The sequence below is a fragment of the Macaca fascicularis genome, chromosome 5 (assembly GCF_037993035.2).
Source record: "Macaca fascicularis isolate 582-1 chromosome 5, T2T-MFA8v1.1".
In the NCBI taxonomy this organism is placed as follows: Eukaryota; Metazoa; Chordata; class Mammalia; order Primates; family Cercopithecidae; genus Macaca; species Macaca fascicularis.
This window is the reverse complement of record NC_088379.1, coordinates 163,693,003-163,705,074: the sequence shown is the minus strand read 5'-3', so window position 1 is coordinate 163,705,074 and position 12,072 is coordinate 163,693,003. Positions and strand designations below refer to the sequence as shown.

General features: G+C 40.0%; 1 protein-coding gene and 1 non-coding gene across 3 annotated transcripts in view; one reads left to right on the top strand and one right to left on the bottom strand.

The window, feature by feature from the left end:
• Nucleotides 1-12,072, bottom strand: part of FNIP2 (folliculin interacting protein 2) — a 137,712-nt gene that overhangs the window by 109,696 nt on the left and 15,944 nt on the right. The gene's annotated exons all lie outside the window — the stretch shown is intronic.
• LOC123573860 (U6 spliceosomal RNA) lies at nt 1,092-1,198 on the top strand. The gene has a single exon (XR_006698573.1). It is a non-coding gene; the product is annotated as a U6 spliceosomal RNA (small nuclear RNA).

Genomic DNA, 12,072 nt, shown 5'->3' with positions numbered 1-12,072 from the left:
GAGAATCTAATGCCACTGCTGATCTGACAGGAGGCGGAGCTCAGGCGGTAACATCAGCGATGGGGATCAGCTATAAATACAGATGAAACTTCGCTGGCTTGCCTGCTGCTCTGTGTGTGTGGCTGGTCTTTGGCTTAGGAGCTGGGGACCCTGGTTTAGGGAAGAATACCTGCAAGCCATGCACAATTCCCATAACAGAACATGTGTGGAAGTGGTGTTTCCTCAAGGTAACTTTGGATCTGCGATCTTTAATAAATAATTTTCAAAGTTTAGTGCTTTAGCTGCTATTAAAAAGGTATTAATCGCTCCTTACATCTCATCAGATACATCAGAATGTAGATGCCAGTTAGGAATTCCCGAGCCAGATGATGAACTTCCAGGACATGGACCACACCTTTAATTTCTTTTGTGTTTTGCTCGTGCAGTTAATACTAACACTGAGCAGAGATCAGGCAGTTAGTAAGTGGTTCTTAAACTAGCTCCTTTTAAATGAACCTCTTTTCTACCATATTTACTAAGGCTGCCTTGCAAATAGCTGTTCACCTAAGTTCTGAAAATAGTCACTCTCTCAGGGACAACAAAACCTCATTATACCACGGCTCGATGTGACATAGATTCAAAAGCTCCTTTGAGAAAGAACTGCACATTTAAAAATATGACTGCATTTGATTCGTCCAAAATCCAAGCTAATGCTAACCCTGATACCAATTCTTAAAGGGATTCAGTTATATTCCATCCAGTAGAACTGACATAAATGTTGACTTCATTTTATTTATTACAGAAGAATTTCCCAGGAAAATGAATAAACTTCTGTTAGCAGAAGGGTGTTTAGTACTTATGACAATAATCCTTTTATTTATAAGGGATACATTCAGGTATACTAACAACTTCGAGAGGATTAATGTAACTGGACCCAAGACTTTTCTTTAGAAGTATATCATTTAATACAGTCATTTTCAAATTATTCCATGGAAATCCAAAAAATCACTCAAAGAGACAGTGCTGTTCAACAGAAAGATAATATAAGCCTCAAATATAATTTTAAATGTTCTAGTACCCATATTTAAAAACTGCAATAAGAAACACGTGAGGTGCTCGCTTTGGCAGCACATGTACTAAAATTGGAACGATACAGAGAAGATTAGCAGGGCCCCTGCACAAGTATGACATGCAAATTCATGAAGTGTTCCATATTTTTTAAACACCTAGGTGATGGGTTGATAGGTGCAGTAAACCACCATGGCACACGTTTACCTATGTAACAAACCTGCACTCCCTGCATATGTGCCCTAGAACTTAAAAAAGATAAAAAGAAAAACACATGTGAGGCCTGGATGCGGTGGCTCACACCTGTGATCCCAGTACTTTGGGAGGCTGAGGCTCCCTTGGGAGGATCACTTGAGTTCAGGAGTTCAAGACCAGCCTGGGCAATATAGGGAGACCCTCTGTCTATAAAAACAAACATTTTTTTTTTTAATTAGCCTGGCATGGTGGCACACTTGTAGTCCCAGCTGCTTGGGAGGCTGAGGCAGGAGTACTGCTTGAGCCCAGGAGGTCAAGGCTGCAGTGAGCCATGATCACACCACTGCACTCCACCCTGGGCCACAAAGCAGGACCCACAAACAAAAAACAAGTGAAATTAATTTTAGTATTTTTGCTTAAACCAACATATACAAAATCTTAATTCAACATATCAATATTAAAAATTAACTTTCTCACAGAATATTTCACATTCCTTATTTCATTTTGGTCTTCAAAATCCAATGTGAATTTTATACTTAGAGAATGTCTCAGTTCTGGCTAGCCACATTTCAAGGGCTGACTAGACATGTGGCTGGTGTTTACTGAACTGGGCAGCACAGTTCTAGACAACTCTTCACATAAATCACAATAGTAGGGCACAAGTATGATTTGCCTCTGTTCCATTTACAAACCCCACCACAGCAACCAATAGAAGGGGTATGAAATCTAACCCAGTGGCCAGTAGGAAAGCTTGGAAGGCTGGAATCTGAGTGTCCAGAATTGTCAGTGAAACTTCAAAGACAGTCAGGAGGAAGTTGACCTAGTTCCACAACCCCCCCATGCAAACAGAACTGAGAGGAATCATTACCTCTATTTATCAAACCATAAGTAAGCTCATTCGCCAACCTTAAATGTCATAATAATGAAAATCACATGATAAGGGAACTGAAAACTGAAGAATTATGAGATAATAAAGACAACTCTGGAAGTATAACATCCATCAAACTCTGTAGAACAAAAAGCATCTTACAGCAATTAGTCAAACTGGAGCAACTCTTGACTATTCACTCCTGTCCTCCCCTCGTCTCCCTAAACCTAATCAGTAAACAAATCTTGATTCTTTCTCTGCATCTTTCCACGGTAAAATGCTGTGGGTCCTGTAACTGGAAAAAGTACACTGTATTCTGTGTAGTAAAGAACGTGCCACTCATGTGATACTTTGCATAGGCCTCTTTATACCTGCTTTTACATCTGGACATGTAGCATTCCTAGATCATGTCTCAGGGTTCTTGGAATTTCTGGAAATTTGCGCAGACAGCTGCACCTTGTCGGCACACTCCAATTGTCTTTATCAGCACTCTGGGTCCTCTGACCTAAGTATCCCTATACCACCCCCTAGAGCTCAAAGTTCCCATGAAGGGTCTATCCAAAACCAAATGTGTTGTTCTCTGCCTTGACTGCCCTCATTTCTACCTTCCCCCATTTTCCAGCAAGACTTTGACTATACCCTCTGATCCTTGCACCTGTAATTATTCCCTGCAGGCCTGCCCTCTGACTTCATACAATCTTCCAGTCTCTTGATAACTTCCTTTATCAAACCCATCCTGACTTCACCTCTTGATCTTTCAAAGCCAATAAGTCATCACTTTGATTCCCTACCTCATTCTATCCTTCAACTGGACTGGCCTCCAAAACTCATCCTAGGGTGAAGCCACCCATTTACCTTCTCCATTCGAAGGCTGCAGAGTGCTGCAGAGCGCTTCCACTGTGCAGTCCATTCTCATTCTGTGAAGCAGTTATGTTCTATAAAGTCACCATGACCACTGAATTAGTGAATACCGAACCACTGCTTCTAGGGGGAAATAAAGGGTTAGGTTCCTGAAAGCCTCTGATTACAACATTTTCATCAACAGATTAATACATACCTTGGTTTGTAGTGTATATGTGTTTCTGTTAAAGACACCCTATTTAATGTACATTGTTGCTTCATTAACACTGAACTCATAGCCAACAGCACTATTACCTCATGCCTGAACAAAGCTTACCTAAATATACTGTCTCTGTAAGGCACACCACAGCTTCTTACAGTAGGACCACTAGACAGCACTTCAGCACTATACACAGGGACTGAACAGTGACATTACCAAGACGAAGCAAAAAAACAAAAAAATAAATAAAAAGCACTAAATTCACTGTGAAAAGGACACTTGTTTATAGCAGAAGAGCTGATACAGGATGGCAGAGGGTTACCCTGTTTGACTTCAGCTGGGAACATGCATGTAAAGTGACTCAACTATTTTGTCACTCTGCATATGTCCATGAGTGACCATGAAAGTGCTGAGAGTATTGATTTTGTGGTTACAAATTTTGGTAGGTAGGTGAATTTACTAATAAGGAATCTGCAAATAATGAGGACTGTACTTAGTACCTGATGTGTGTGGGTGTGTGTTGAGACAGAGTCTTGCTCTGTCTCCCAGGCTAGAGTGCAGTGGTGCAATCATGGCTCACTGTAGCTTCGACCTCCTAGGCTAAAGCAATCCTCCTGCCTCAGCTTCCCAAGTAGCTGGGACTACAGATATACACCACCATGCCTGGCTAATTTCTCCAGATCTCCATTCTCTGGATCTCATTGTCTGTTATCCCCTAAGGACAGTGTTCCTGATATCCGCTGCCCCTACCACCATGTTTTACCTATTTTCAAGCCTTCTGTACATGTCACGCTTGCACTCGAGATTCCTGATGTACATAACCCTCAGACTGCAGAATGCCAAATGTAGAGAACACACAGGAAATGAAGCACTGGGTCATTACTGATAGTCTTATCAGACCATCTGGGCAGGGAGGGATTACCCTCTGTTTTGGCATTCCGAAATAGAATTTCTTGCACGTTAACAGTAGCTGGTTGTAACTGGCAAAATTTCTGGTATTACAAACATACCAACATGAAAACTCTCTTAGGATTCTCAGTGCAGGCTGGGCACAGTGGCTCACGCCTGTAATCCCAGCACTTTGGGAGGCTGAGGCAGGTGGATCACTTGAGGTCAGGAGTTCGAGACCAGCCTGGCCAACATGGAAATACCCTGTCTCTACTAAAAATACAAAAATTAGCCCTGGGCCTGGTGGCAGTTGCCTGTAATCCCAGCTACTCGGGAGGCTGAGGCAGGAGAATCACTTGAACCTGGGAGGTGGAGGTTGCAGTGAGCCGAGATCATGCCATTGCACTCCAGTCTGTCTCAAAAAAAAAAAAAAAAAGATTCTCAGTGCAGAAGGAACATCTAAAGACTAGAGTGTCTGTAGGCACTAAAAATAAAAATGAAGTTATAGAGGGGATTGGAAGCAATACTGCCTGAGAGAGATGAGCAAGAAATCACAAATTCCCATCATAAAATTCCACCTTCTCATTTATTGCTACCCCCTCCTCCACCTACCTTGTTACCCTCACCCCTCTCTCTCCATTCCATTACATTAGGTTAGGTTTTCCGAAAACTGTTTAATTCTAATCATGATAACCTGGTGTTTATTTTTGGAAAATCACCTGCAAACAAGATGGAAAGACAAGAATTTTGAAATTATGAGCACAAATATAAAAACAACTTTAAAATGTATATTTAGCATCTAACTCTCCAAATAAAAAGATACAAATCCAAGAAAGTGCTAAGTGAAAAAAAAAAAAGAAAATTAAAGGTATCTACTACTAAGCTTAGACACCTAAATCATCTAACAAACCTTTATTGAGCACTTTAATAATTTATTTTATTTCACATTTTATTTTAGAGACAGCGTCTCACCGTGTCACCCAGGCTGGAGTGCAGTGGTGCGATCATAGATCACTGCAGCTTGGAACTCCTGGGATCATGTGGTCCTCCCACCTCAGCCTCCTTAGTAGCTAGAATTACAAGCACGCATCACCATGCCCGACTGATTTTTAAAATTTTTTGGAGAGATGGAATCTCATTATGTAGCTGGTCCCAAACTCCTGGCCTCAAATGATCCTCCTGCCTCGCCTCCCAAAATGCTGGGATTATAGGCGTGAGCCACCATGCCCAGCCTACAGAGCACTTTTGTAAGATCTCCTTGTGCCTACTTTTTGGTATACAGGTTGAGTATCCCTTATCCGAACCAAAATATTTATTAGAATAATGGCTATAAGTTAACCTGGTTTTTATAGGATGGCCAGGATTTATTAATAGGATATTAACAGGATTCTACAGTTTATTATAGGATTCATTAATATATTAACAAATATTCCAAAATCTGAAAAAACTCCAAATCCCTCAAGGGATCAGAAGTGTTTTGGATTTGGTGTTTTTTCAGATTTTGGAATATTTGTATATACATTATGAGATATCTTGGGGATAGGACTCAGGTCTCAACATGAAATTCACTTGTGTTTCTTTCATATATACCTTATATATACACAGCAGGAAGGTTATTTTATATAATATTTTTAATAATTTTGCATATGAAGCAAAGTTTTGATTGTGTTGGGACTATGACGCATAAGGTCAGGTGTGGAATTTCCCACTTGATGTGTCATGTCAACGCTCAAAAGTTACGTCCTAGTATCACTCTTGTACTACTCCCAATCTTTAATGGCTTTAAACAAAAGAATCACAGCAGTACAGCAAACCTCTCTCCCCTTTTCCCTTGGGTAAGGCATTGTTTCACCTAGAACACATCCACCACTGCCAGGACTTAATCAGGCCACCACAACCCCTGGAGTTGGAAAAAAATGGACTCTCATTGCTTTTAGTCAGAAACTACTCTGATTTTGGAGCAGTTCAGATTTTTGGATTAGGAATACCTAATCTGTACTGTCAGCTCCTGTTACACATGTGGTAACACAGGAATAGGGAGCAAACCTCCATGAACTGAACTCCTCAAAGGCAGGGTGCTACCTTATTCATTCTTGTACCGTAACAACGCTTTGTACCTAGAATATGGAAACTGTCAACAGATGCTTTTGAATGAACATTTACTATTGAGGATCCTGTAAATTCATTTGTAAGTTTACTTTTAGAGCTCAGAGCACATATCAGAAACATCATTATAAAGGGCAGTCAGAGTACCTGGCCATCCTATAAAAACCAGGTTAACTTATAGCCATTATTCTAATAAATAAATGAACTGTCCTTTATAACACAGTATCTTAGGTATGAAAAAAATGCATTCTGAATAGTAAAAGCCTGTGATTTCACATACACACACACTGCTTTCAGAGGCTCTGAGGTTGGTGAAGAAGAGTTCAGCTGTGAAAGTAGCTTGGGATCAGATGATCTCTGTGTTTCACTACCGCCCCATGAAATTCTGACTGATTCTGGTGTTTTAGACATGAAGTCCTTGCCCATTCCTATGTCCTCAATGGTATTGTCTAGGTTTTCTTCAGGGTTTTTATGGTTTTAGGTCTAACATTTAAGTCTCGAATCCATCTTGAATTAGTTTTTGTATAAAGTGTAAGGAAGAAGCAATGGCAACAAAAGCCAAAACTGACAAATGGGATCTAATTAAACTAAAGAGCTTCTGCACAGCAAAAGAAACTACCATCCGAGTGAACAGGCAACCTACAGAATGGGAGAACATTTCTGCAATCTACTCATCTGACAAAGGGCTAATATCCAGAACCTACAAAGAACTCAAACAAATTTACAAGAAAAAAACAACCCCATCAAAAAGTAGGCGAAGGATATGAACAGACACTTCTCAAAAGAAGACATTTATGCAGCCAACAGACACATGAAAAAATGCTCATCATCATTTGCCATCAGAGAAATGCAAATCAAAACCACAATGAGATACCATCTCACACCAGTTAGAATGGCGGTCATTTAAAAGTCAGGAAACAACAGGTGCTGGAGAGGATGTGGAGAAATAGGAACACTTTTACACTGTTGGTGGGACTGTAAACTAGTTCAACCATTGTGGAAGACAGTGTGGTGATTCCTCAAGGATCTAGAACTAGAAATACCATTTGACCCAGCCATCCCATTACTGGGTATATACCCAAAGGATTATAAATCATGCTGCTATAAAGACACATGCACACGTATGTTTATTGTGGCACTATTCACAATAGCAAAGACTTGGAATCAACCCAAATGTCCATCAATGACAGACTGAATTAAGAAAATGTGGCCCATATGCACCATGGAATACTGTGCAGCCATAAAAAAGGATGAGTTCATGTCCTTTGTAGGGACATGGATGCAGCTGGAAACCATCATTCTCAGCAAACTATCACAAGAACAGAAAACCAAACACCACATGTTCTCACTCATAGGTGGGAATTGAACAATGAGAACACTTGGACACAGGAAGGGGAACATCACACACTGGGGCCTATTGTGGGGTGTGGAGGGGGGAGGGATAGCATTAGGAGATATACCTAGTGTAAATGATGAGTTAATGGGTGCAGCACACCAACATGGCACATGTATACATGTGTAACAAACCTGCAAGTTGTGCACATGTACCCTAGAACTTAAAGTATAATAAACAAATAATAAAAATAAAAATAACTTAAAAAAAAAGAAAATCTGACTGATTCTATAGCAATTATTCCCTAGTATCACTCTTGTATTACCCTCCAAACCAAACCTTTAATGACTTTAAACAAAAAAATCACAGCAGTACAGCAAACTCCTTCTCCCCCTTTTCCTTTAGGTAAGGCATTATTTCACCTAGAACACATCCACCACCACCAGGACCTAACTGGGTCACAACCCCCGGAGTTGGAAAAAAATGGACTATCATTACTTTTAGTCAGAAAATATCCTGCTCTCGCATAAGCTTTTCCTTTTACATTGTTTTTACTCTTGTCTAAAAATGAAGCATGGAAGGTAAGGAGTCAAGTGGCTTCCACTGCTCCATTATGGCCACAGCACAACTGATGATCAACAAAACGAACTGCCAGGAAATCCTGTGAGCCTGCCTTTAGAGGGCTGGGGAACAGGGAGGCTATAGCAGTTATTAGATTAAATCCAGACTTGCGGTCAATGTTAACCTGCAAGTTCCTTGTGAGTCTAGCCTTTTCTATGTGGAACCTACTTTAATTTTTTCTTAAAGAATACAGCAACTTTTCAAGAGGCCTGTCCATATGTATGGCCTCTTCTCCCAAAGGGGACAAACAGCATGAAGCAATCATGTGTTACAACTCCAGAAGCTGCTATAAAGCAACCTAGGCTCAACTTCCCTATTAGTTCTCTTCTCCTAAAACTACTCATCAAAAACCCCAAATAAAAGGCAAAAAGATCATTACAAAAAGAAAGAAAAGCAGAGGTTAAACACATAAGATGATAGCATGAGCTAAGTGGGGCTTTGCTTATTGATTTATTCAGACATTTGTCTTGTGCCTATACGTGCCAAGCGCTTACATTGCAAAGCAAAATCAGAGTTGGCATGGTCACCCCTGTCCTCAGAGGGGAGTAGTAAGTCATGCACGGGCAATTACACTCCAGAGGGACAGAGTGCTCAGTGCAATGAGTCTGTGAAAGAGCACATTATCAGCAAAGGCTTCCAGGAATCAGAGTACTTACTATGCACCCAGCACAGTCCTAACTGCAAGAACCACCCACTTAAATCTCATACCACCACCATGAGGTGGTTACTATTATTTCCAACATACCAAAGAGAAAACGGCAGCATAGCACGGCATGGTTAAGCAACTTGTTCGCGACCATACAGCTATTAAGTGATAGTGTGTGGATTCGAAACCGGAAGTCCGATTCCAAGCCCACTCCCGCTCTTAATCACCACACTAGTTAGGAATGAGTTAGGTTAAAGAAGGAAGGGAGGAGCCAAGTTCCAAACAAAGAAGTCCTCATAAAAAGAAAACTCAAAATTGTTTGAGGAACTGAGACAAATTCGCTTTGACTGGACTTAAGAGTATGAGGGGAAGAGCAAAGAGAAATGAGGCAGGGCCGCCACACGAAAGAGGCTGGACTTGATTTTCAGAGTTACTAGTCTATGTCTCAGCCCCTCAGTGCCAGAAAGAAGAAAAGTCTAATGAAAATAAAAAAGTCCAACATACAAGAGAATATAGTTGGGTAAGAATTAAAAAGCATAAAAATGTATTTTAGCTACAAATTCATAACAGTTTTTTAACCACACAACAAGGGAACTTGCCATACTCATAGGACTAAAAATTGGCTCAGGTGTGATGCAGGAATCAAAAGGTCTGCGTCCCACATCTTGGCCTATCCGCACGGGTAGCTAGCTCTGTAGCCTTGGCGAGTGAGCCTTTTCCTATTCTATAAAATAAACATAACTGCTTTGGAAAATAAAACTCATGTAAATATCAAGTTTACAGTTAAGTTCCTTTTATCATTTATACTTTGAAATACTGGTCTTTGGCACAGAGCAGCACATTTAACCAGTACACACCTCTCTTCCACCACAATTTTTAGAAAAGAAAACTATGGGAAAAACTGGTTTGTACAACATGTAATTCCCAACTTCGGCATCCTAAACCTCCAAAACGCATAGCTCATTTCTGCTTTGAAATCCCCACCACATTTTATTGGCTAAACAAATCTTTGTGTTTGCCAAGGAAAAGAAATGATTCCATTAAAAAGATCTCTGGTTAACTGCACGCAGGGGGCCTGAAAACACTCTGAACTTTCTCAACAGCAGCTAAATCCAAGTTCCTCCCCTCCTAGGCTTTGGGAGATGGATCGGCTACCTAAAGTCATGGATCCTTCTGTCCCAAGTGTAAAATTCAAAAACCACAGACTTAGAGATTAAAATTAAACAAAAGCTGAGACCCCCAAAAGCAATACAGACTCTGAAGATAATCTCTCCCACCGCTGTTTCCTATCCCCACCCCTGCTAAGAAATTATTTCATCTTAGTCAATTAAAGTGGCAAAATAAAAGTGTAGCATCATGAAGAGAGAATCACACAAAAAAATAAGGAGAAAGAAACCCTAGATAAAAATTGCAGTGCCTTTGATTCTGGTTAATTTGTCACTATTGTTTTTAGAAAATAGGGAACAAAAATTTCACAGAATAAAGAAGCTTGCAAAGACTGACTACAGGCACCTTTTCCCAAACCAAGCTGTTTTTTTGAAAATAAAAATCACCGTCAACTCTCATTACCATATGAGGACAGGCACAATTTATAGGTGAAATAATTATTTTCAAGTCCTGGGTTTGTTCATTTATTTCAGAACTGACATTCACAAAAATGCAAAGGGAAGGAATGAGCTTCTGGCAGCTCCTTGAAGCTGTAATAGCATATGACCCGTGCACTAGTAAATCTAGTTTTGTTTTGTTTTTTTAACTCTGGCCATGAGAAACCAAAGTAAGTATTGTTTTATTCATCTGAATCTCCTGTGCAATTAACGTTTTTACTGTATGAACTGCATTAGTACACAGGTATTTGGTGACTTGTTTTTATGAAGATAAAACAGCATGAAGCCAGTAGAATATTTATCTTGGACACAGAATTGGATTAGGTCCAGAAAACAAAAGGACAGATAAGCATTTCTCTAGAAGGAGAAATATAAACACAGCGGTCTTTTCAGCAATGAGTGTGAAGACTGAACTTAACATTTTCATAATTAACCCAGATGACAGACTGGTCATGGATAGGGCCATCCCTATAGATGATGGCACTAATACTTTTTCACCAGCCAAGTCCCAAGTAAAGGGAATAAACAGTAAGACCATTCAAGGTTCTAGGAACAGATAAATGGCAAATGAGTTTCAGTCCAGGCAAAGGTCAGAATTGGTTTAGGCAAAAAAGACCTTCAAACTATTCTTATGACAGACCCTAAACTCTAAGTTTTGTTCCACAGAAAGAATTTATTAAAGAGAGACGTCAGCTGGGAAGAGGGGAGGAACTAAAAAAATGCTGAGTAAATCAGATATGACCTCAGAAACAAAATGATAATTACTTTGCCTTCCTATGTAAAACAGTATATTTTTAATAAAATACCCCACACATTTCTTGGTAGTGAATTTCAAAACTCTAAGCTGGAACTGGTATAGAAAATTAAACAATTTATAGAGGAGAGTCTCTGAAGTTAAAAAAAAAAAAAAGAAAAAGAAAAAAGAAAGAACCCTGTTACTGGAAAGAAAAAACTGGAGTAAATACAGTTTAGAAGCACAGGTAGGGTTGGGCGCAGGGCCTCATGCCTGTAATTCCACCACTTTGAGAGGCCAAGACGGGAGGATCGCTTGAGCACAGGAGTTTGAGACCAGCCTGGTGAATATAGCAAGACCTCATCTCTTATTAAATTTAAAATTAAAGAAAGAACAAACCATGGATAGGATAAATATACTTGTTAAATTCTGAAATAATGGAGATGTTCTTAAAACTTCAAATTTGGAGACAAATTTATGTTTAAAAAAAGAGAGGGGCCAGGTGCAGTGGCTCATGCCTGTAATCCCAGCACTTTGGGAGGCCAAGGTGGGCGGATCACGAGGTCAAGAGATCGAGACCATCCTGGCCAACATGGTGAAACCCATCTCTACTAAAAATACAAAAATTAGCTGGGCGTGGTGGCATGTGCCTATAGTCCCATCTACTCAGGAGGCTGAGGTAGCAGAATCTCTTGAATCCGGGAAGCAAGGTTGCAGTGAGCCAAGATCGCGCCACTGCACTCCAGTCTGGCAACAGAGCGAGACTCGGTCTCAAAAAAAAAAAAAAAAAAAAAGAGGAACTTTATATACTGGCTAATACATTCACATATTTTTAAGTACTGGTAGTAGCTGAAAACAATGCAGGTTCAAATAAGTGTATTTAAACAAGCGCCTACTAATGTACTGTACTGAGTATTATGCTATACACTACAGGGACATATATACAATGGTGCTCTCAAGGTATAATCTGG